Source organism: Puma concolor, chromosome B1 (assembly GCF_028749965.1).
Source record: "Puma concolor isolate L17-30 chromosome B1, mPumCon1.1.hap2, whole genome shotgun sequence".
NCBI lineage: Eukaryota > Metazoa > Chordata > Mammalia > Carnivora > Felidae > Puma > Puma concolor.
The window spans coordinates 107,784,128-107,809,609 of NC_141670.1; the positions used below are offsets into that span (position 1 = coordinate 107,784,128).

At 37.6% G+C, this 25,482-nt stretch overlaps 1 long non-coding RNA gene across 2 annotated transcripts in view; it reads left to right on the forward strand.

Annotated features, from left to right (window-relative positions):
* LOC147581799 (uncharacterized) overlaps nucleotides 1-25,482 on the forward strand; it is a 106,389-nt gene that overhangs the window by 6,849 nt on the left and 74,058 nt on the right. For both annotated transcript variants that reach the window (XR_015250282.1, XR_015250281.1), the window contains exon 2: nucleotides 11,321-11,413. This is a non-coding gene — a long non-coding RNA (uncharacterized LOC147581799). The remainder of the gene's footprint in view (nucleotides 1-11,320; nucleotides 11,414-25,482) is intronic.

The window sequence follows — 25,482 nt, forward strand, 5'->3', positions numbered from 1 at the left end:
AAACTTTGCAGAAAAATATCTATTGCATTAAATGAGGTACTTAGTTAAATATTTCAAAACTTTCCAGGCTGTTCAGTATGTGTAATCAAATATCAATAGCTAAGATGTACATGCTGCCTACCTCCATGAAAAAAAATGGTAGTATACTGTGCAGGTGTTATCCTTGGGGTCTTAAATCTGTATTAGGTACAAGATTTCATGCTCAGTGCAGTGAGATGAAGAAAATTCCTTACAGGTCAGTCCCAAGTATTATCTATAGTTTTTTAATGTTTGTTTTTGAGAGACAGACTGCACGCGGGGGAGGAACAGAGAGAGAGAGGGAGACACAGAATCCAAAGCAGGCTCCAGGCTCCAGGCTCTGAGCTGTCAGCACATAGCCCAACGTGAAGTTTGAACCCACAAACCATGAGATCAGGACATGTGAAGTCAGACGCTTAACCAACTGAGCTACCCCGGTGCCCCAATCCCAAGGGTTTTCTATATAAGGAACTGAGGCCCCAAAAAGGGGTCAATCTCTACAGTATTCATTGGAGCTATGAGTGTTCTCATCCAACTTTCCCACCAGAAACTTTTTTTCTTCTGCCCCTTCTAAGTACACATCCAGATCTGGGAGAAGAAGAGTTTCCTACTTACCATAAGTAATTCATTTTTCGAATAGTCTTCCATTTCTGCAAGCTAACAGGATTAGTATTTCAGACTGAATTTTGTATAATATAGTCTACAGAATGTATTTTACTTGAGGTATACCACTTTGGGTATACTGAACATTATTATATTATTTATTATTTTGGTCTTCCACTTGTACTGTCTAGTGTAGGAAAATTGTCTGATATGGATTCACAGGTAGACTGTGGTGATTTCTGACACTTGATAGGGGCTAGTGACAATAACACCTTTTGGTTCCTGGAGAACAAACCCCATTGTTTGGGTGTTTTGGGACAGCCAGAAGTCATCCTTTTTTCAAGTCAAAATTTTGGTTTTGAAATTGGACAGATTCCAGCATCAATTAAAATTGCTCTTGGAAAGGAGGATCTCCCAGCAATTAAAGGCATATTACATAAACACGTACTCAGCATTTATGCGATTATCTTAATACGTGTAAATTTGGATCCTTGAGATCAAGACGTTTTAAATAATCATATTTAGAACACATTATAGATGTCATTGGATTCCACAAAACCAATGGAAAATCTATAATCTTTCAACTGAAATCTTTCCCTTTTTCCATTTATGTGCACCTTGCTGTAACTAAGGATTGTATTCATTCTCATTTTCTGTTGCTCCTAGTGACCAAATCTTCTGTGTTTGATGACAGTGCTTTACTTAAAACTGACTGGAAAGTTTTTATCAGATGAATCATTAACCAATCATCAGCTAATCAATAAACAATATTTCCCAGAGTAAAGACCCCAGAAGTCCCTCATCTCCCATCTCTAAAGACATTTTGTCTGCAGGGTGCCTCGGTGGCTCAGTTGGTCAAGCCTCTGACTTTGCCTTAGCTTATCATCTGATGGTTCATGGGTTCGAGCCCCATGTTGGGCTCTGTGTTGACAACTTAGAGCCTGGAGCCTGCTTCGGATTCTGTGTCTCTCTCTCTGCCCCTCTCCTGCTCACGCTCTCTCTCTCTGTGTCTCCAAAAATAAACGTTAAAAAAAATCAAAAATAAAAACATTTTGTTTGCTACCATCACACACGTGGGTTTTATGTTGAAATTGAATTTTTTTTTTCATCAACTTGAAATGTACTGGAAAAGAACTTCTTCCTAGATGTCATTGCCTCCTTCTCAGAGAAGTGGCTGGCACTGTCTTTGTATTAGCCATTGTTGTGAATATTGATGATCATTGAAAGGAAGGAGGAGGAGGGGAAGGAAAAAAAAAAAAAAGAAAGGAAGGAGGAATGTTATAAAACATTCTATGTGTATACATAGACCACTGTGCTGTGTTTAAATTACCTTACATTTCTCATTGTGGAAAACTGACATGCTAATAAATAATTATTTGAAGATGTTTAATATTTTGAATGCATTTTTTTGCATAATGGTCCATGGTTTATTAATAAGGTATAAATAAAAGCTACCTTCAGTCACTTTAGTTTTCAATCACATAATTGGATTATCTTTTCTGTTTTACATTAAATACTGATTACTCACAAATAAAAGCAGAAATATTTGATTCCTAATCTTTTTTCTGTACAGGTGTGTCAATTTTAGAGCCTAGGCTCAATGTAAAGGCAAAATTATAGTGCTAGGTATGAAATACATCCCAAATATTAGTGGTGTTAATTACCCTTGTGAAATAAGCAAATAATACACTAAATGTTACCAGGTGAGTGTTTGAAGACTGAAAAAAAAAAAAAAAACACTCTATATATTATGGCAATATTTTAGTCTTTCTTCTTTAACATAATAGAAAATAATAATGAAGTAAAATTGAGTTTTTATGCATCTTTTTGAAATTCTGCATTGTATGAGCAGCCAAAATAAAGGTTCAAATGCATTCCATGCTTTAAAAACATATATTCATAATTTTTGTCCAGTATATTTCAGTTCTAAGATATAATGTTGAAAGTTTTCAAATTTTTAGTCATAGGCTAATATTTACTGCAGTTTTAGCATTGGCAGTGTGGCCATTAATACCTTCTTTTGAAAACACAGTTGTATTCAAAGCAGACAATGCCTTTGTGCTCCCTAGATACAGCCATTTCCTAATAGTATGCAGTGTAAGAAGCCCATCAAACACATTCTGGAGGCATTGAACAAATGTAAAATATTTTATCACCTGCTCATAATTATCACCTGCTCATCAAAATTATGCAGCAATGGAAAATATATATTTTGGTTATTTAATCTTCAGTATAATTCTTAATTCTGTTACTTGAAATAATTTTAATTATTTATTCTAATTCCAAATCACACATTTGATTCTATCTTTAAAACAAAAATCCATAAACAGGGAACCTCCAGTAACATTTGAGAACTTCATGATCCTGAGCCCAATGTTCAAATTTTTAGCAACTGTTGTTGTCAATTTATGGGCCAAGAACAGGTAATTAACATGATACAATAATTAGTAGGGTTGGCTTTCACTTAAAGTGCCTAATGGGGGAGATGTATCGATGGGTAGGTGAAAATAGATAAATTGAGTGATTGATTTGTATAGTAATAAAGATGTTCTTCAGTTTTAAGCAAAGAAGGTTTTTGGAGGAGGCTACAGAAAAAAGTGTGCCTTTTGCTATGTTCTGGAAACTATGTGAAGGATAGAATGTGAATACAAGACTACAGTAATATGTTGAGTGAGAAATCTATCATGGATTCAGACAAAATGGTCACTGCTTAAAATTAAAAGGGGGGCCATATGAATAGAAAGGAAAGAAATTTAAAAAAAATGGGTGGTAACATTGGAAAAATGTTTTGGTGATTGTGTAGATGGTGTTTGTAATAAAGAATTGAACTCTCTTTTATTTTTATTATCACTTTTAAATGCTTAATTTGTTTTTGAGAGAGAGAGACAGAGGATCTGAAGTGGGCTCTGTGCTGACAGCAGCGAGCCCAATGTGGGACTCAAACTTGCAAACTGCGAGATCATGACCTGAGCTGAAGTCGGATGCTCAACTGACTGAGCCGCCCAGGTGCTCCTAAACTCTCTTTTTGAAAAAAATAAAATGTATATTTATTTTTGAGAGAGAGAGCACGAGTGGGGGAGGTGCAGCTAGAGAGCGGGGGACAGAGGATCTGAAGTGGGCCCATGCTGACAGCAGAAAGCTTGATGAGATTGAACTCCTGAACCATGAGATCAGTTCTAACAACTTTTTGGTGGCTTTTCAGGTTTTCTACATACAGTATCACATTGTCTGCAAATAGGGAAAGTTTGACTTCTTCCTTGCCAATTTGGATGCCTTTTATTTCTTTTTGTTGTCTGAATGCTGAGGCTAGGACTTCCAGTACTATGTTAAATAACAATGGTGAGAGTGGACATCCTGTCTTGACCATAGAGGAAAAGGTCTCAGTTTTTCCCCGCTGAGGATGACATTAGACTGGGTTTTTAGGCTGACATATATGACCTTTATGATGGTGAAGTATGTTCCCTCTATCCCTACTTTGTTGAGGTTTTTATCAAGAATCAATGCTATATTTTGTCAGACACTTTTTCTGCATTTGAGAGGATAATGTAACATTGGAAGAATGTTATCCTTTCAGGATATTAATGTGGTGCATTTCCTTTATTAATGTGGTGTATCATGTTGATTGGTTTGTGAATATTGCACCACCCTTGCAACCCAGGAATAAATCCCACTTGATCGTGGTGAACAATTCTTTTAATGTACTTTTGGATTCAAGTGACTAGTATCTTGTTGTATCCATGTTCATCAGAGATATTGGCCTACAATTCTCCTATATACTTACTTACTTATATTTATTTCTGAGAGAGAGAGACAAAGTACAAGTAGGGGAGGGGCAGAAAGAGAGAGGGAGACACAGAAACAGGATCCAGGCTCTGACCTGTCAGCACAGCTCAGGGCTCGAACTCAGGAACCATGAAATCATGACCTGAGCCAAAGTCAGACACTTAACTGACTGAGCCACCCAGGTGCCCCTATAATTCTCCTTTTTAGTGGGTACTTTATCTTTGGAGTAAAGGTAATGCTGGCCTCATAGAATGAATTTGGAAGTTTTCCTTTCATTTCTAGTTTTTGGAACAGTTTAAGAAGAATAGTTAGAAGAATAGTTATTAACACTTCTTAAATGTCTGATAGATATTTGTTTGTTGTTGTTGGTCATAGACTTTTGTTTGTTCAGAGATTTTTGATTACTCATTCAATTTGTTTGCTGGGTATGGATGTGTTTAAATTTTCTGTTTCTTTCAGTTTTAGTTTTGGTAGTTTATATATTTCTAGGAATTTATCGATTGCTTCCATATTGCCCAGTTTTTTATCATATATTTTTCATAATGTTCTTTTATAATTGTATTTCTGTGGTTTTGGTTCTGATCTCTTTTTATTCATAATTTTATTTATTTGGGTCTTTTCTCCTTTCTTTTTGAACGACTAACTATTGGGTTATTGATTTTATTAATTCTTTTAAAGAACCACCTCTTGGAGCACTTGGGTGGCTCAGTCAGTTAAGCGTCTGACTTCAGCTCAGGTTATGATCTTGTGATTCATGAGTTCGAGCCCCACATCAGGCTCTGTGCTGACAGCCTAGAGCCTGGAGCTGCCTTTGGATTCTGTGTCTCTGTCTCTCCCTGTCCCCTCCCTGCTCATGCTGCCTCTCTCTTTATCTCTCAAAAAGAAATAAACATAAGAAAGAAAGAAAGAAAGAAAGAAAGAAAGAAAGAAAGAAAGAAAGAAAGAAAGAAAGAACCACCTCTTAGTTTTGTTGATCTGTTCTGTTTTTGTTTGTTTCTATATCTTTTATTCCTGCTCTAATCTTTATTATTTCCCTTATTCTGCTGTCTTTAGGCCTTATTTGCTATTCCATTTCTAGCTACTTTAGATGTAAAGTTGGGTTGTGTATTTGGGACTTTCCTTGCTTCTTGATGTAGACCTGTATTGCTATACACTTCCCTCTTATGATCACCTTTGATGCATTGTGAAGGTTCTGGACTTTGTGCTTTCATTTTCATTTGCTCCCATGTATTTTTTTTTTTTTTTAACTCTGTCAACCCATTCATTCTTTAGTAGGATGTTCTTTAATTTCCACGTATTTGTGGTCTGTCCAATTTTTTTCTTGTGGTTGGCTCCAAGTTTCATAGTGTTGTGGTCTGAAAATATGCATGATATGATCTCGGTGTTTTTGTACTTGTGGTACGGAAACAGGCTGGAATGCTGGCAGAAAAACCAAGCGGCACTCAGAGATCTTGGTGGATCAGAGATTTATTTAACACCAGCTGGCTCAGAGGAGACCATTTCTCCAAAGATCTGAGCGCCGAATGCAAGTGGGAAGGGTAATTTATAGTTGTCAGCTTCCATATCTGTGGCAGGTTTTCGCGTGTGCGACAAGCAGGGCAAGAAGAACCTGGAAGAGGGGTCTCTAAGCTAGAGAAGAGAGCTTGTTTTAGTCCTGTCAGCCATCTTTGGCTCAGTACTTTCTTCATTTCTCCAACATTCCCCGCTTTGATGCCTTTAAAAAAAAACTTTTAGTGCCTTTAAAAAAAAACTTTTAGTACCCATCACCTTTCAGTTTTACAGGGTGGTACTCGCAGAAGGCTAAGATACATGCTGTAGTTTAGCAAGCAACAGTGTTTTCAATAAAAGGTACCTCGGCATTCAGTATACAGGAGTTGATGGATACAAGTAAAATTATGGAGAGGAGGGGCAGGAAGCCAGAATGCCCAGTCCGTGAGATCCCATCCTTTCCATTGATTGATACTTTCCTGTTGTCTACATTGAATTCTTTCCTTGAGTTCCTTAACCTTAGTTGTAAGTATTCCTGACTGGTTCACAAAAGAGCAACATTTCTCCCCCAGAAAGATGCAAGTCCCTCCTTTTTCTGAAGTGAGGAGGTCGAGGGCTCGCCTATTTTGGAGGGTCACTGCCACCAGAGAGTTTATTTGGCTTTGTAAGGTTACCAGAGAATCTGCCACCCGTTCCATGTCTTCATTTAGCTCTTGAAATAGACTATGGTATAGTCCTATGGATGAACCTATGCTGCCTATTCCAGTTCTTATTCCTGTCGCAATTCCTGCTCCTATCAGAACGGGTAGCAGGATTGCCAGTTTAGCCCTGGACTTGGGGCTAAAGGCTGTTAGGAACTGATCTTCAGTGTATACGGATATCTCTGGGGTTAGGAAGATGGATAACATATCTGAGTCCAGTTGGCCTCTAAGCATCACCAGTAGGCCAAATTAGAACACAGGTAGAACACCCCAGGGATTGAATGTAGGGTTGTATTCCTTTTTAAGGTTATATTTCTTCTGCATAGAGAGGTACTGTTCATACCTTCAGGGACTGTACAGATTAGATTGTCGGCATTTGTGAGACAGATCCCAGTGGCCAGGGTCACTTAAGACAGAGGTGTTGGTTTCGAGATTTTCAGGAGCCTCCTAGGTCAAAGAGATGGGAGTGGCTAAGTAAGACCTCTGGCTGAAGGGCAAACACATCCAGCAGGTTTGGGTGTGATTATCTATTTTATGGAGGACTTGTAGAGTAGTGTTGGCCCAACGCTGGAGTGGGGAATTGGTAAGCATATGATTGAGGGCTGAAAGGTTCAAACCTTGGTAGGCTGCCAGGGGAGTGGTTGTCTTAACGTCTTGTATTCCTATGCTGGGTATCCTTTATAGCTTTTTGAAGGGACCTGTCTTGCACCCCTCCCCGGTCTGAGATCACTCATTGAAGAAGGTAAGTGTAGCAAGCTCACTTCCCTTTCTGGAGGCCCTTGTTGTAACATGGGTTCCCGATATTTTTGGTTATCTCTATGGCCCAATACTTAGTCCTTGGGGCACTGGGTGACTGACAGAGAGTGGGTGTTTTTTCCTTGTAGCAATCTTTGAAGAGTGAGGTGAAGGGGCTGAATGCCCTTGACCCCCTTATTGTCATATAACAATCCTGGGGGCAAAATGGCTAAGTGGCAGTTGTGAGGGTGAGAGAGGTTATCATAGTATACAGGCAATACTTAATAATCCTCCCATCCAGAGGAGGTATCTGAGACCCAGCATGCATCTTTTGTCCCATGTCCAGCTTGTTGGGGCAATCTTTATCAGCCCAACAGAAAGAAGTAAGATCAGGGCTGTGACACCAGTTAAGGGGCAAGGGCTGGCAGAGTTGCATCCAACCCCCTGGGCTCGGTTCACGTGTTGATTCCTCAAGCTTCTGCCATGCGGAGACCAGCCAGCTTCCAGGGTGTGGCTGGAGGAGGGCTGGAGGTCTCAGGGGCCAGTGTCTTTTTGAGGGTCAGTTTAAGCGGGTTGACTGCATCTGGATCACTTCACCAGGTTGAGGGTTCCTCTGAGTTGGCCTTCTTAGCTCTGGAGTGAGGGACCCATGGGTTGATACCTGAAACTGAATCCTCTATTTGGTTGTATATCTGTAAAGTCCACCTCCAAGTTTTCAAAAGGGGCGGGTTTCTGGTAACTGTCAGATCAGGTTTAGGCAAGATATGGTTTGCATATTTAGAGATCCATCCTGTTTTCCAGTTGTTTAAATAATCATATGCCCATGAGGTCTTATTATTATCCCCATAGTATAACAAGCACAGAAGATTGCCTATATATGAAATACTGTGATAATTTTCTGAAGTTTATCTCAAGTTGTCCAGTTTAGGCAAACAACAAACATTTAAAGGCAATCATAACTAGAATTTAACATCTATAATGGTGCATTATTGAAACATAGTTGTTCTCTCTAAAAACCCCCCTTTCCAGAGATAGCCAAATTGAGACCAATGCATTTGTAGAAAAAGTCCAGTCTTAACAAACCTGGCCCAATTGTTTACTTAAGCTCAACAAGAATAGTGATTGATCATGAGGATCTTTTAAAGTTTGCTTTGCTGGAACCCTTTATAAGGAATCTGTGGGTTGAACTTTTAGTAGCCTCTCCAGGCCAGAAGTCAAGCCAAATACTTTCCATCAGACAGGCCTGCAATACCTGTAGAACTGGGCGAATTCCTCTTCATGAGGTCATATCCTGAGGTTCCTGCACCTGCCAGGAAGTGACCTTCTTTACTCACTTGGTGAGGCTGCTGGGAACTCTGTAAGCAAGGTATCAGGCCAACATTTCTAAGGGACTTTATGGCTCCATGTTTCATAAAGCCAACCTTAGTTCCTTAAAGCTGTCTGGTCATATCTGAGTCTATGAATGTCACTCTCAAATATGACATTCCAGTCAAAACCTTGGTAAAATAACCAGTATTTCCAATGGTGACCTGTTACAAGATGAACAGATTCTTATTGAACTTATGCAAACAATTGTAGTTGCCATTAAAGAAAGAATACTCACTGAGAGTTTTTGAATTTCAGGGGAGTTATGTAGAGAGAAAAGATAAATGCTTTAGTTTACAAATGAATACTTTATGCCATTTCTGTATATGATAGGTATCTTAAGAGAAAGTGTCCTTAATCTAGAAGAGCAAACATTAGAGAACCAGCAATATTTTCAACAAGAATCACAAAACTATAATATTCCTCAGTTCATTTAATCCCATGTTCCTAATTCTTGTTCAATTTGAATAAAGCTTTTTAGTTCTGGAAATTCTTACCCATTTTAGTATTAATCTTAAAGATGTTGAATACCTGTACTTTTACTTTTGCAGTACATTTACTTATGCAGTACAACCTAAGGTTTACTGTTGTACAACAGTGGTTTTCCAAGTAACTTAGCATCCCAAATAAAAGGGCCTAATTGGTCAAAAAGACTTCATTTACCATTTAAATCCTGAGAAGTTTGTTAAAACCTTAGGAAGTTATAAGTGCATCCTAAATAGGCTTACAGATTACTACAAATATTAAAACTTTATTTATTCAACCAAGGTGGCAATAAAAGATCCTAAAGGTGAATGTATAGCATTATATAGTTGTTACCAAAACCTAGCTCCTTTAACATTGAGAAGTTTAAAAAAATTTTTTTAAAATCTTTATTTATTTTTTGAGAGAGAGAGAGACAGAGTATGAGCAGGGGAGGGGCAGAGAGAGAGAGGGAGACACAGAATCCGAAGCAGGCTCCAGGCTCCGAGCTGTCAGCACAGAGCCCAACGTGGGGCTCGAATTCACAGACCATGAGATCATGACCTGAGCCGAAGTCAGACAATTAACTGACTGAGCCACCCAGGCGCCCCTAACATTGGGAAGTTTTAACTAAGTAATCAAAGACCTGATAAAGATGAAACCTAAAACTTTGGTATTCCTGGAAGACAAACCTTTGTTTGCATTGTCTTGTCAAGAGCAGATCAGTAGTCCAAGAAAACTTTGTCATTTGAGCAGAGAGAAAAGCAGAATTTCAACTTTATACCAGTGTACTTTTAAAATTCTATTCATCTCAACCTTAGTCCATCCTGAACACACATAATATCCCTTTTCAGAGATTTCCTTTCATGAACCTTTTACAACTTTCCTTTGCCTTCAAACTTTGTCCCAAAGCCATTTCTCTCCAAATAACCAGTCTCATTTAGGACAAAATTACCTTCTTCTACCCTCAATAAAAATGTATCTCCATTTCTTATATCTTTTTTACATACCTTCTACTTTCCTACCTACAGGGTTGCTTTCCTTATTTACATCTGTTTTAAGTACACTTAGCAGAATTTTAAATCTTAGGGAACCTTAGTCTCCAATTGAGGACTTAGTAACCAACTGAGAGGTGTTTACACCAGAATTTTTTAGATGGTAAATTCATGAACCAATTAAGTACAAAGCATGTTTTCCAATGGGTCCAAATAGCCTTAATTTCTCTGCAATAAGAAGTTAAAAACACAAACCTATGTTCAGTAATCAAAGCTTTAGCAATTCATTCTATTTGGAAAAGACCTAGATGTCCAGGGGGGTGCATTTTACTCCTTGACCTTGAGGATTGGAGGAGGAGCCAATGGTGCCTGAGGCACTGAGGAGGGTATAGGAACCAATTATGCAGACCACACCCAAGTTGGTGCAGAAAGAGCAGGGGGAGGGGAAGACAGAAGAGGCAAGGTGCCAGTAGAAGGCAGAGAAGGAAAACATAATTCAAAACCTTAACTCAGACAGAGGAGCAGACGCCATGTTTTTTTCCACCAAAGTGGAGATATGGAGTCCACATCAGGCCAGAGAAGACCCGGGTATTTCCCCAAAACAAGTGGAGTTCAAAAATAGAACATATTTACAGAGGGAAAACAACTGCCTAAAATAACTTGTCTAGATCACTCAAACTTAAAACTATACTGTGACCTTCCACTCTGAAACATTAAAGACTGAAAGTGGAGGCCGATAGTTCTTTTACATTTAGGTTTGCCTAATCAATGTAGTATTCCTGTGCTGATTTTGTGGAAATAGGAGTCAGCAAACCTGGAGGGCCCTGTAAGATCCGGTCATGACCAGAGGGGTTCCCACTCTGACTCAAGACCCTTTCCTTGGAACCAGACAATTTAATCCATCAATGGAGACTGAGGTTCTCTCCATGTTTTGGCTTTTGTAAATAATGCTGCTATGAATGTGTGGGTGCAAAAAAATATTTTCAAGTTAGTGTTTTCCCTTTCTTTGGATATATTCCCAGAGGAGGAATTGTTGGATAATATGGTAATTCTTTGAAGTTTTTGAGGATCCTCCATGTTTTTTCCCATGGTGCCTGGTGCCATCAACAGTGCCAAAAGGTTCACATTTCTCCATATATACACTAGCATTTGTTATCTTTTGTCTTCCAGATCATGGCTCTTCTAACAGGTGTGAAGTGATATCTCTTTGCAGATTTAATTTGAATTTCCCTGATGACTAGTGATGTTGAGCATCTTTTTAAGGTACATATTGTCCTTTAATGTCTAATCTGGCCCTTTGCCTATTTTTTAGTTAGGTTATTTATCTTTTGGCAATTGAATTGTTTGAGTTCTTTATATATTTTGGAAATGAACCTTGATCAGATAAATTTTTGCAAATATCTTTTTTCCCATTTCACTGGTTACTTTTTCAGTGTGTTGATGCTTTACTTTACTGTGCAGATAGTTTTTAGTTTGATATAGTTCCAATTACTTACTTTTTTTTTTGTTGCCTGTGGTTTAGATGTCCTATCAAAAAAATTATTACTAAGACCCATGGCAAAGACTTTCTATTCCTTTATTTTTTTTCCAGGAGTTTCATGGTTTCAGGTCTTAACATTTAAGTATTTAATTTCAGCTAATTATTGTTAGTGGTGTAAGAAATGGGTCCAGTTTCATTCTTTTACAAGTGAGAATCCAATTCTGTGGCACTATTTATTGAAAGCACCTTTTTTTCCATTGAGTAGTGTTGGCTCCCTTGTCAAATATTAGTTGACTGTATGTTTGGGTTACTTTCTGAGTTCTCAATTCTGTTCTGTTGCTCTTTTGTCAGATTTTATGCAGTGCCATATTGTTTTGATGACTAAAACTTTATAATATATCTGAATCAGGCAGATCTGCACCAAACACATTCCATGGCCAGAGTGTTCCTCTGACTGTGTAGATGAACAGAACTGCTGGTTGGGATTACTACTTTGAGCACTGTAGGTATGAACTGGATCTTCTAAGATATGTGTGCTGGTTGTTGCAAGCCCCTCCCCTCTTCTCCATCACAGTCACATTCCTAGTGGTTGGGTTCTTCAAATTCCCCTGTAATTCTCATAGTATAAGATCAGAGTAAGGACTTCAGCAAAGCAACTCCCAATGCTGGGTGAGGGCTTGTTGTTCCTGTGGGCTCTGTTTTCCCACTGGAGAAATGGAAGACTCAGGGGAGACTTTTTAGTGTGGTGCTGCTCTAGCCAGTGGGAGGGATGAGGCAGTTAATGAGTAGCCACTGCTTGTATTCTTCTAATGCAGTTGGCCTTGGCCTTGTCTCTGTGGTGCAGGGAGGTGCTTCAGCCTCACCTCCATGTTCTAGAATTCTCTCAATGATGTCTTTTTTTTTTTTTTTTAAATCAGTTTCTCTTGTGAGGGAGGGTGAACTTAGGAACAATCTGTGTCAATCTGTGTTACCATCTTGGTGATGTTAACAGACTAATGACTTTTATTCTATGATTCCTCTACCCTGTGCTCCTCCACTACCTGCTTCCCTCTCTTTCTGATCAGCCTTATTTCTCTCCTTGTCAGGCAGAAAGCCCAAAGTTCAATTGCTTATTTATATTAAACTTTTTCAGAAAAGGAAACATTTTTAGAGTTAATTTTAAATTGTGATCATATGAGTTAAAAGTCATTGTTTTAGACTTTCCTAAACCTAGGCAAATAGACAAACATATTCAGAGGAACTTGGAATAATTTTATAAGAAAAGACAACCTCTAGCTCTGCATCAATTATTTCCTATGTTAGTAGAAAATTCAGATACTAATTAGGGAAGGTAAAAACAATGCAGGAATATCCCCAGAGGTGGCTTAAGAAAGAAAAAATTTCACAGAAAACCAGAGAGAATTAGAAAAACTATAGATGTGGGGGTGCCTGGGTGGCTCAGTCGGTTAAGTGTCCGACTTTGGCTCAGGTCATGATCTCGTGGTCCAGTCTGTGGGTTTGAGCCTTATGTCAGGCTCTGTGCTGACAGCTCAGAGCCTGGAGCCTGATTCGGATTTTGTGTCTCTCTCCGTCTCTGCCCTACCCTGCTCATGCTCTGTCTCTCTCTGTCTCTCAAAAATGGATAAACGTTAAAAATTTTTTTAAAAAAGAAATAGACACTTAAATATAGAGAACAACCTGGTGGTTGGTTGACCGGAGGTAGGGGGGGGGGGGGGGATGGGTTAAATGGGTGATGGGGATTAAGGAAAGCATATGTGATGAGCCCTGAGTATTGCATGTAAGTGATGAATTGGCTAAATTCTACTACTGAAACTAATATTACACTATATGTGAGTTAACTGAATTTAAATAAAAACTTGAAAGAAAAAAAAAACTATAGATGGGTGACAAGATCTTTTAGAGACTATTTCCAAAGCCTTATCTTTTCATTATTATTTTTTAATGTGTATTTATTGTTGAGAGAGAGAGGGAGACAGAGCATGAGTGGGGGAGGGGTAGAGAGAAGGAGACACAGAATCTGAAGCAAGCTACAGGCTCTGAGTTGTCAGCACAGAGCCTGGCACGGGGCTTGAACTCATGAACTATAAGATCATGACCTGAGATGAAGTCAGAGGCTTAACTGACTGAGCCACCCAGGTGCCCAAAAGCCTTTTCTTCAAAAATAGATTTTCCCAGTCCAGAAAGGGCAGGAATGGTGGGAATGAATCCTTTGACATTATCAGGAATAGGTTCTTAATGCTTGATATAGTACACAGCTATAGATCCTAATGAAAGTGTGAGTTCAGTGCTCTCCTCACTTGTATACATGACCTTATCCACAAATGGGAACTTCAAAAATAAGAAATAAAGTGGAAAGGAGCTCCATTGTAAGCTCACCAACTCACTGGTATGCATATGCAAAATGTCTTGGAACAAAATAAGACCTATAATAAACTGATGATCTCACAGTTTAAGACCTTAGTCTGGATGGGACGTCTGGGTGGCTCAATCGTTTAAGTGTCTGACTTTGGTTCAGGTCATGATCTCACAGTTTGTGAGTTTGAACCCCATGTCGGTCTCTGTGCCAACAGCTCAGAGCCTGGAGCTTGCTTCGGATTCTGGGTTTCCCTCTCTCTCTACACCTCCCCTGGCTCACAGTCTGTCTCTCTCTCTCTCTCATTCAAAAAATAAACATTAGGGGCGCCTGGGTGGCTCAGTCGGTTGAGCGTCCGACTTAGGCTCAGGTCACGATCTCGCGGTCCGTGAGTTCGAGCCCCACGTAGGGCTCTGGGCTGATGGCTCAGAGCCTGGAGCCCACTTGCGATTCTGTGTCTCCCTCTCTGTCTGCCCCTCCCCTGTTCATGCTCTGTCTTTCTCTGTCTCAAAAATAAACATAAACATTAAAAAAAAATTTTAAAAAGTAAATAAAATAAACATTAAGAACAAAAAAAAAAAAAAAAAGACTTTAGTCTGGAGATACCTAGCAAGGATTCTTATAGATAATTTAAGCAGAACAAATACTATGGAAATAATTGAGGTATGCTAGCTAAGAAACTGAAGAAAAACTAAAAAAGATATTCAAAGAAAATGCTCTAAGAAATGAGGACCCAATTTTTGATTTTATATTTATATTCACAAGGAAAACATAAATAGCAAACATATTTTTCTAACACAAATCCTACAACCTTTCACTTTTATCATGCTATATAGATAGGGAATTTTTGACAATTATGGAAATAGCCACTATCTCTTAGTCAATAAGCTTTATCTTGGGATCTAAACAAACAACAAGAAATATTCTTTTCTCCTTCACTAACTTTTCTACTAGTTGAAGGGCTAGTAGAGAAAGAACTCATTATAGTGTTAGCAGTTCTTAAAATTCTCGTATGCTCTCAGTCAAAAAAACCCAGTGAAAAATATAGAGACATGTTCAGAAGCTCAGAGGCATGATGTGGGAGATTTCTGAGATTGCTCTTATTGTCAAACTACTATAAGCTCTTCCTGCCAATAAAGATTTCAAGGAAAACAAGTATTAATTAAGTTATAACTCTGGTTAATTTCAAAATCAGCCTTTCCCCACTGATTTTTTATGTCAACATAAAGCTGTTATGAATTTGCATTGCAAGACCAGTTTAAACAAACAAAAATACTATGAACTTATGTAATAGATGTTTTTCAACTTCTTGTTTGGATGAGTTCTTTCTGAACTATCGTGAGTCAACATCTCAAATTTAAAAATTTTAGGGGCGCCTGGGTGGCGCAGTCGGTTAAGCGTCCGACTTCAGCCAGGTCACGATCTCGCAGTCCGGGAGTTCGAGCCCCGCGTCAGGCTCTGGGCTGATGGCTCAGAGCCTGGAGCCTGTTTCCGATTCTGTGTCTCCCTCTCTCTCTGCCCCTCCCCTGTTCATGCTCTGTCTCTCTCTGTCCCAAAAATAAACATTGAAAAAAAAATTTAAAATTTTATTAAATTTACTTTAAAAAATTAATATGAGGGGCGCCTGGGTGGCTCAGTCGGTTAAGGATCTGACTTCAGCTCAGGCCATGATCTCGCGTTTCGTGGGTTTGAGTCCCACATCAGGCTTTGTGCTGACAGCTCAGAGCCTGGAGCCTGCTTCAGATTCTGTGTCTCCCTCTCTCTCTACCCCTACCCCACTCGTGCTCTGTGTGTGTCTCTCTCTCTCTCAAAAATGAATAAACATTTAAAAAATATTTTAAAATGTTTATATGATTTGACTGACCCAATTAGTTTCAACCTTCTTATAGCTTAATTGTGCATTTTTTTGGTGTGTAATTTAATGGTTCCTGAAAAACCATACTTGGATTTCTCACAAATGTCATATTGTCATAAATATTTTTGAAAGAGAGCTGAAATTCACAAGTCATAATCATATAAGCAGTGAAGTAATAAAAAAAATGTTGACATAGCTTCTGCATTTGTCAATAAGGATATAGCAGTGCTCAAACCTCGATCTTAGTGGACATCACTGGTAGGAAACCTAAACAACAGCCTTAATGTTCTATTCTCAGGTAAGAGAAAGCCCTGAAATAGCATTGCAAAAGCATTGTCGCCAACAGTAACAAAGGCAGAAGGCAGATTTAAAAAATTTTTTGAAGTTTCTTTGTTTTTGAAAGAAAGAGAGCGAGCGAGAGCAAGAGCACAAGTGGGGGAGGGGCAGAGAGAGAGGGAGACAGAGAATCTTAAGCAGACTCTGCCTTGTCAGCATGGAGACCGATGTAGGCTTGAACTTACAAAACCAGTGAGATCATGACCTGAGCCAAAACCAAGAGTCAGACGCTTAAATGACTGAGCCACTCAGGTGCCCCACAAAAGGAAGATCTTTAAAATCCTGAATGCTTAGCCAGTCTCCAAAAATAGAGTAGATTTGGAGCATAATAGCATTGAGTTATTAACTCGCCATTATCATTATCGCCATCATCCTCATCATCTTATCTGGATTCAGATTTGAGTCAGATCCAGGTTTGATTCATGGCCATTCCACCTATCACTTTTGTAACCTTGGGGTGAGGTACAAACTTTACTCCATGCCAAATTCTGTGCTAAGCTCTCAACCTACGTCCTTTCATTTGGTCAACTCACAACTTCCACTTTACAGATGGAAAAACAGAGGCACAAAAGTGAATATGATTTTCATGTTCTAAATAACTGAATTTTCAATTTAAAAATAAAGGGGAAATTCAGGGTATTGTGTGTACCTAGAAATATGTTAACAGTTCTTTAAGGCTGTATATTAAACAATATTCACCTGTTAGATATTCCTTAGAAAACAAGCTTTGGTAACATAAAGGAAACTGCAAATAGCCATAAATACCAAAAGACACGCTTTGGGATACTATCTAAAGCAATGATATAAGGACATTATGATATAGGCAATTGGTAATTATCATAATTGGCACTTATTGATGTACCATGTTGATTTTGTGATAGCAAGTGTGTGTGTGTGTGTGTGTGTGTGTGTGTGTGTGTGTGTGAAGAGAGGGATATACAAAGAGGTGAAAGAGAAGTAAACATATTGCTTTAAACCATGGAAAACTAATAAATAAACATAACTGTAAACAGCATTCTGAAGACAGGTGCTGAACATGATTTAGTTATTTTGCTCCTGGCTTGAAAATGAACCTCAGCATTGGATTCACAGAAGCTGTTGGATTCTCTTGGGGTTTAGCACTGCAGGAAAATGCTTTACAACTTAATTGCATGCTCAGAAAGCCAATTGGCTGGTTTGCAAATTTATGCAACATTTATGCCTGGTGAGTTGGGTAAGTGCAGGTATGGAAGGGAGAAAACAAAGTTTCATTTACTCAGATACAACTCATGGTTAATAAATTGTAACAAGCATTTGTAAAGGAAACAGAGGCTGAACAAGGCCAGAGGCAAAGTGGCATTATGTTTTTGCATTTTAAATGTACATAATTAGCACAGTCCATCCTCCTGGGACAGAAAACCATGAGATCATGTCAGCCTTTGCCTGAATGCCAATATAAGCAACAAATTAATACAAGTGTAAGATATCCATTCTTTACATGTCAAAAATCAAGTGATGATATAAAGGCATTCTCAGAGAAAAGACAAAATAAAAATGTATTTTTAAGGCTTTATTTTTTGAAAGAAGTTTTAGGTTCACAACAGACTTGAGAGGAAGGTACACAGACCGGCCATACAAACCCTTCCCCAATAAATGCACAGCCTCCCCCATTAATGACATACCCTACCACATTTGATACATCTGTTAGAACTGATGAACCTATATTTACACGTCATAATCATCCAATGTCTATAGCTTACTATAGTTCTCTCTTGGTGTTGCACATTCTATGCATTTGGACACGTATAATGTAACTTATGTCCACCACTATCATATTGTACAGAGTAGTTTTACTACCCCAAAAAATACTCTATGTATCACCTACTCAACGTCCTCACAATTTCTGGAAGTCACTGCTCTTTTTACTCCTGCCATAGATTTGCCTTTTCCAGAATGTCCCATGGTTGAAATTTTACAATGCACAAAATATTCAGCTTAGCTTCTATCACTAAACATGTACTGAAGGTTTCTCCATGTCTTTTTATGGGTCAATGGCTCCTTTCTTTTTAGTGCTGAATAATAGCACTAATCCATTGCTTGTATGTTTCACAGTTTATTTATCCATTCACTTACTGAAGGACATCTTTGTTGCTTCCAAGTTTTGACAATTGTGAATAAAGCTGATATAAACATCCGTGTGCAGGTTATTGTGTGGACATATATTTTCAACTCCTTTGGGAGTTATCAAGGAATGCATTTGCTGGATCATATGATAAGAGTATGTTTAGTTTTGTAAGAAACTGCCAAATTCTTGTATTCCCACCAGCAAAGAATAGTAAAATTTGTAGAGTTTCTATTGCTTCCACACTCTCCCCAATATCTGGTGTTGTCAGTCTTTCAGGATTTGGTCATTCTAATCGGTTTATAGTGAGTGATAGATTATTGTCTTAATTTGTATTTCCCTGATAACCTAGGATGTAGATCATTATTTCATATGCTTATTTGCCATCTATAATCTCTGGTGAGGTGTCTGTTAAGGTTTTTGACCCATGTTCTAATTCAGGTGTGTTTTGTTTTTGTTTTTGGTTTTTTTTTTATATAGTTCTTCATATATTTTGATTAATGATCCTTTATCAGAGGTGTCTCTTGCAAATATTTTCTCCCAATCTTTTCCTGGCCTCTCATTCCCTGGTTATTGACTTTTGCAGAATAAAAGTTTAAATTTTAATGAAGTCAAGTTTATCAATTATTTTGTGAGTCATGCCTTTGATGTTGTATCTAAAATGTTATACCTAGATTTTCTCCTGTGTTTTATTTTAGGAATTTTATAGTTTTGTGTTTTAGGCCTATGATCAAATCCATAGTGAGTTAATTTTTGTGAAGGGTATGAAGGTTCATTTTCTTGACATTTGGATGTCTGACGGTTCCAGTACCAATTATTGAAAAGCCTATTTTTGCTCGATTATATCGCCTTTGCTCTTTTGTGAATGATCAGTTGGCTGTATTTATGGGTGCCTATTTGGTTTATTTATTTATTTATTTATTTATTTATTTATTTAACATTTATTTATTTTTGAGACAGAGAGAGACAGAGCATGAACAGGAGAGGGTCAGAGAGAGAGGGAGACACAGAATCTGAAACAGGCTCCAGGCTCTGAGCTGTCAGCACAGAGCCCGACGTGGGGCTCAAACCCACGGACCGCAAGATCATGACCTGAGCCGAAGTCGGATGCCCAACCGACTGTACCACCCAGGCGCCATGGGCGCCTATTTGTGAGCTCTCTGCTCTGTTCCATGGATCTGTCTCTCTTATTTTTCTTTGATTTTGTGTAGTTAGAAAATAATATGCCTTTGTATAGATTTTTTTGGATTTTATGCTGTTTGGTTTTCTGATTTTCCTAGACCTGTGGTTTGATATCTCATGTTAAATTGGGAAAATTCTCCACCATTGTTTCAAATATTTCTTAAATTCCTTTTTCTCTTTTTCCTTCTGGTCTTCTCATTATGTGTATGATGTACCATTATGTGTAGTTGTCCTACATGGTCCCATAAAACTTAGAAATTCTGAAGTTTTTCCCCCTCAATCTTTGTTCTCTTTGCTTTTCAGTATTGAAGATCTATACTGATACATCCTCTAGCTCAGAGATTCTTTCTTTTCTCAGCCATGTCCAGTGTACCATTAAACCCGTCAAAATCATTCTTCATTGCTATTGCAGTGTTTTTTTTCTACTATTCCTTTTTTTATTCTTTCTTAGGATTTCTATCTCTCTGTTTTCATCTCCCTTTTATTCTTATGTCAGCCACTTTTTCCATTACATCCCTTTAATCATGGAGCCTATTAATCGTAGTTTTTCTAAATTCCTGGTCTGACAGTTACTACATCACTGTCACATTTGGTTCTGATTCTTGCTGTGAGTCTTCAAATTGTGTGTGTATGTGTGTGTTTCCTTTGGTATACCTTGTAATCATTTCTTGATGACAGGATGTGATTTGGTGGGGTAAAAGGAACTGCTGTGAATTGGCGTTTAGTAACATAATGGTGAGGTATGGGAGGAAGGGAAGTGTTCTATAGTCTTGGGATTTCTCAGTCGTTTAGTAAGCCTGAACCTCTGTTCTGTGAACTTCACAAGTGTTTCTTGAAGTGTTTTTTATTCTTTTTCCTTATGTGGGACAGGATGGCTAGAGTGGACTGAAGCTAAATATTTCCCTTCCTAGGTCAGTTAGGCTTTGATAATACCCTAGCATGTTAGGCTCTGGTTAACTAGTTTTTACTGAGGGCAAGGCCTTGTTAAGAACAGAGTGCTCTGGTATATTTCAGAATGGTATATTTCAAAATTTCAAAATATTTCAAAATATTTCCCCCTCTCTCTGATGGAAGCCAAAGGGTATTTTTTCCTAATATTTACTGTGGGAGTCTGGTTGAGTTCCTGGGGGTAAATCTTATAATACCATGGGGTCTCCTTATGACTAGGTGCCCCCGGACTTCTAGCTCTCAGAAGTGTCAGCACAAGCTTTAAGCAATTAATCACTTAGAGTTCAGATTTACGATCATGACACTGGTTCCAGGGTGACTTCCTCTCCTGAGTCTCTGTTCCTATAAGTTGTGACTCCCTCTGTTCATTTGTCTGTCTCCCCAGTCATGGGGGCAGTCTTCTCCCCTACCATATGGATCCTATAAGAGTTGATTTTTTTTTTTTCACTTTATTAGGAGGTTGTTAGGAGGAAGAGGCAACTTTCAAGCTTCTTGCATGTAGAACTGGAAAATGGAACTATCCTGATAAATTTTCTTTTTAATATTCAGAAAAATGATGAGGCAATGTGGAGGCCATGTGTACCTTCACAAGTTTTTGTCTCAGAATGCAGGGCCCCATGGTGTGTTAATAATTTGATAAAGTACTCATAGTTTCCTTTACCTACCATATAGATTTTCTTATCCTATACAGATAAAAAATAAGAAAAAAATAAAACCACTTTTGTATGACCCTTCAATATTATATTTTTTACGTAAGAAGAACCTTTATAGAGTTAGGCCTTGCAAAGGGTCAAAACAACAACAATTTGCAATTTGACTCTTTACAGTATTTCATCTTTATTTTTAAAACACCATGGGAAAAATTTAGCTGCTATAAAATCTATAAAAATGTTTACTCATGATAAATTAAGTCATTAGATTTTATCTTTTTCCCCTCAAGGTACATGGTCAAAACAAGTAGTGATTTCTGTTTGCATTCTTTGGCTCTTTTAATACATGACCAATTAAAGTCTCTTTACTTCTAATTTTATTAGAATGATCTAACAAGAAAATGGATCTTACATAGTATGACGTGACTTAGATTTCTTTGTAGATACCATGAGCCTTTTGCTTTTTAGTATTCGTACCCTTATTATTATTGCTTTGAAAATTCAAAAAGGTTCAATTTTAAGTCCTGGTTTTGGATTTTTTTTCTTTTTACAATCTTTTCTCCAGCTTATCTTTTAAATTGGTGGAAGATAAGACATATTTGATCATTTTTATGACAACTAATTTAATATGTTATTATGCTACCCTCTATATTTTAAATTTGGATAATTTATTTCAAGCAATACCATTGCACTATGCAAATGAACTTAAAGTTCATGGGGAAAGATTGAGAGGATAAGTGAAAGGGAAAAAACAAATACCAGCTGTTCTGTTACATATATTGCCAGGATCCCAAAACTTGATAATGACTTTATAAGGTCACAGAGAATTGTAAAGGATTAGGAAATATCAGAAAAACTAATGATATTAAAAGGAGAACAAGAAAAGACTTCATTCCAATGTTATCATTGTTTTCTAAAATAAAATAATTTTTTAAAGACGAGAAGTTTGGGGCGCCTGGGTGGCGCAGTCGGTTGGGCGTCCGACTTCAGCCAGGTCACGATCTCGCGGTCCGTGAGTTCGAGCCCCGCGTCAGGCTCTGGGCTGATGGCTCGGAGCCTGGAGCCTGTTTCCGATTCTGTGTCTCCCTCTCTCTCTGCCCCTCCCCCGTTCATGCTCTGTCTCTCTCTGTCCCAAAAATAAATAAAAAAAATTGAAAAAAAAATTTATAAAAAAAAAAAAAATAAGTTTTAGGTTTATAACACAATTGAAAAGAAGATCTAGTGATATCCCCTATACCTCCTTTTGCCACCCATGAATAGCCTCTCATATTATCATCTAGATGATTATATGTCAATTCAGGTTCATACTTTGTAAAAATAATAATAATAATAATAATAATAATGTACCATTTGATGAGTAATGCTGATAATGTGAGAGATTATTCATATGTGGAGAAAGAAGGTATATGGGAAATCTCCATACCTTTAACAACAAAAATTTGTTTTTTCATGGTTCTGAAGGCTAGAAATCTACCATCAAAGTGGCATCCATGTTGGTGTTTGGTGAGTCCTCTCTTCCTGGCCTGAAGACAGCTGCTTTCTTACTTTTTATTTTCACCTGGACTTTACTCTGTGTGAACACACACACACACACACACACACACACACACACACACACACAGAGAGAGAGAGAGAGAGAGAGAGAGCTATCCCTTAGTTCCTTATCTCTTCTAAGGGCACCAGCTCTGCTCTATGACCTCATTCAACTTTAAATACCTCTCTGAAATTCCTGTCTCCAAATACAATCAAATATGAATTTTGGGAGGACACAATTCAGTTCATAAAATACATCTTATGGCAGACTAGTACATGCTCATATGCAAGTCTCTTGTCCAAAATATAACATAAGGCCCATTTAATTCCTTGTACTCAGATGAAGATCCCCCATGCCAGGGCATCAGTTTTCCCTACATAACCTTGTGATGCCATCAGAGGCACTTACAATTTCATGTCCAGATCAATTGCCACTGTGCAACTGGGACTGTCTTTTCCATGGGGTCTGGTATCCGAGGTGAAGTCTGAGATTAGAGTATTAAAAAAAACAAAGGCAAACAAACCTATTTCCATTTGTTTTTTTTTTCCTTTTGTGAGATAAAAAGTTTGTTTCAAGTCTATATGAACTATTACCAGGGAGTCTGCCAGATATTCCTCTAAGTTCATGCAAAGTTGCCATCATGATTATATTAGAGCTTCCTTACTTTTACTTATTTTTAAATGAATGCCATCTCTGAAGATCAGATGAAATTGATAGTAAACAGACCAAACCTTTCTTCATATAATTAATCTATGATCCCTATAGAAAGTATTGAATTATATGAGTACTATTTGTTCTTCAAAACTATTGATTATTTTCCCACTTGTCTCAGAAATCCTAGGAATTTTGTTCATTTCAACAAATACTTGCTGAATATCTACAGTGTTGGTGCTTTCTTCTGGACATTTAATTTTCCTTGTACTTAGGATTCTTTTATTATAGGTGGAAGGGAAAGCAACCATAACTGGCTTTCATATATAGGGACACTTGAGCAATAAAATGTGGCCCAAGACCAGGAAAAAAATTGAACAAAGTCACAAAATTCTGCCTCACATCTGCTTCTCAAGAAAACATCTTTTTTTTGTTGTTGTTGTTGGTCCAATTATTCTCCAAAACTCCAGGGTTAATATATCACAGCTTAAACCTCCAGATATATACACTAACTCAATTCAGTTCGTGATTTCCCAGTGTATCCTGTCTTCATCACTTCTGTCAGAGTACATCTGGACTAGTGATCTCTAAACAAGTACTGGGTCTGGTAACAAAGCTCTGATTGCCCCAAGAGAGACTATCCTCCTGAGGAGGACAAGAACACTGGACTGAAAGAGTAAGGCTATTTTATATATTAGAAATGGAGTGGAGAGAATGGTCACAGAAAAGCATGACTGAGGCTGATCAAACAACATATCCTCAGTACAGCCCAGCCTGAGGTTATAACTAGAAGCTCATATGTTATAAGCTCTATGGTAGACATGGTCATGGATCTGTCTTCTCAGCATTATTTTCTGGATCCTGACATCAACCAGAGCTAAGATGTAATATATTATTTAAAATTGTCATTATCTACCACCCTAGGTTCCATCTTATCCTGCTATTGACTAGGCTTTGCTATTACTTAATCTATTAACACTATGAACTTTACCATTGTCTTGATTTTCTTGCAAAAGCTTTTAAGAAATATTCTGCCTTTACCAGAAGGCTGTCGTTTTCCAGAGAGAACAAGCCACCTAGATAGCTTCTGAGCCACGACCTGAAAGTTATATATGCACTGAATTCCAGCAATGATCGTTAGTTGCAGGGGCGAAATGGTATTACAGTTAAATTCCCAATACTCTGCCATCCCAGATTTATAGATGAAGAGCCATAAGAGATTATACCTAAGCTCCTTGAGAGAAATGCCTTATGAAACAGTTTTGTATCTCCAATCCTGGCATATATATATATATATATATATATATATATATATATATATAGTCTGTTGAAGGAACATGTTATTTTTCAAAACAAATTCCATCAAAATATAACTCCAAAATTAGTTGTTAGAATGATTGTTAATCTTAAAAGGCTTTTGAGGAGATGGTGTTGTTTCTCAGCAGTACAATATGTATATTTCAGTCAATTTTTTACTTTTTATGTATTTCTGAATCAGACATTTAAGTTTATATAGTTTAAGTATTTTGAAGTGAAGCATTTCTAAGTAAAAAACTTAACATTTTGGAGGAATGATTACCAAAATAACATAAAAATATGTCTTCTGAATTTTTCACTTCAGTGTTTCCCTTATATTCACATTTCCTTCAAAAACTGAAGATATGTCCCCAATAGAATTTCTTTAAGATATTTTTATCAGATAAAAATAAGATGAGGTTTTCACAGTGGACAGACTAAATCTTTAAAAAATGGAACATTAAATGCTTAAAAGAAGATATTAACAGCATATTATGTGGTTTTCCCCCAAAACTTTTAATTTGTTTTTGTGGTAAGAGCTAAATTTTGTCATTAATTATTCATTTATCAATTACAGTTTGAAATTGTAGCCTTGAGAATTCAGGAGACATACTAGACATTTACAAGAAACATCTACTGTAAACTTCACATCTGGACCATCAAGTGTTGATTATAAGGTAGACCATATGCTAATGGGAAAAGGAGAATAAAGCCTTTAAGACTGTGTGTCAAGAGAACACCTGTCAGCATGGTATGACAAATGTTAATTATTCATCAACAATTCAAAGAAATATTTCTGCTTAAGTTTTACAAAAAGGATGCAGCTTTGACATTTAAACATGAAATAAGAGCATTAGGAATATTGTGAAATTCAGAAATGTCCATACGATGAGTCTCATTTCAGCTTTGAATCAGTTAAATTTTATTTCCAGCAGCAATAAATAGT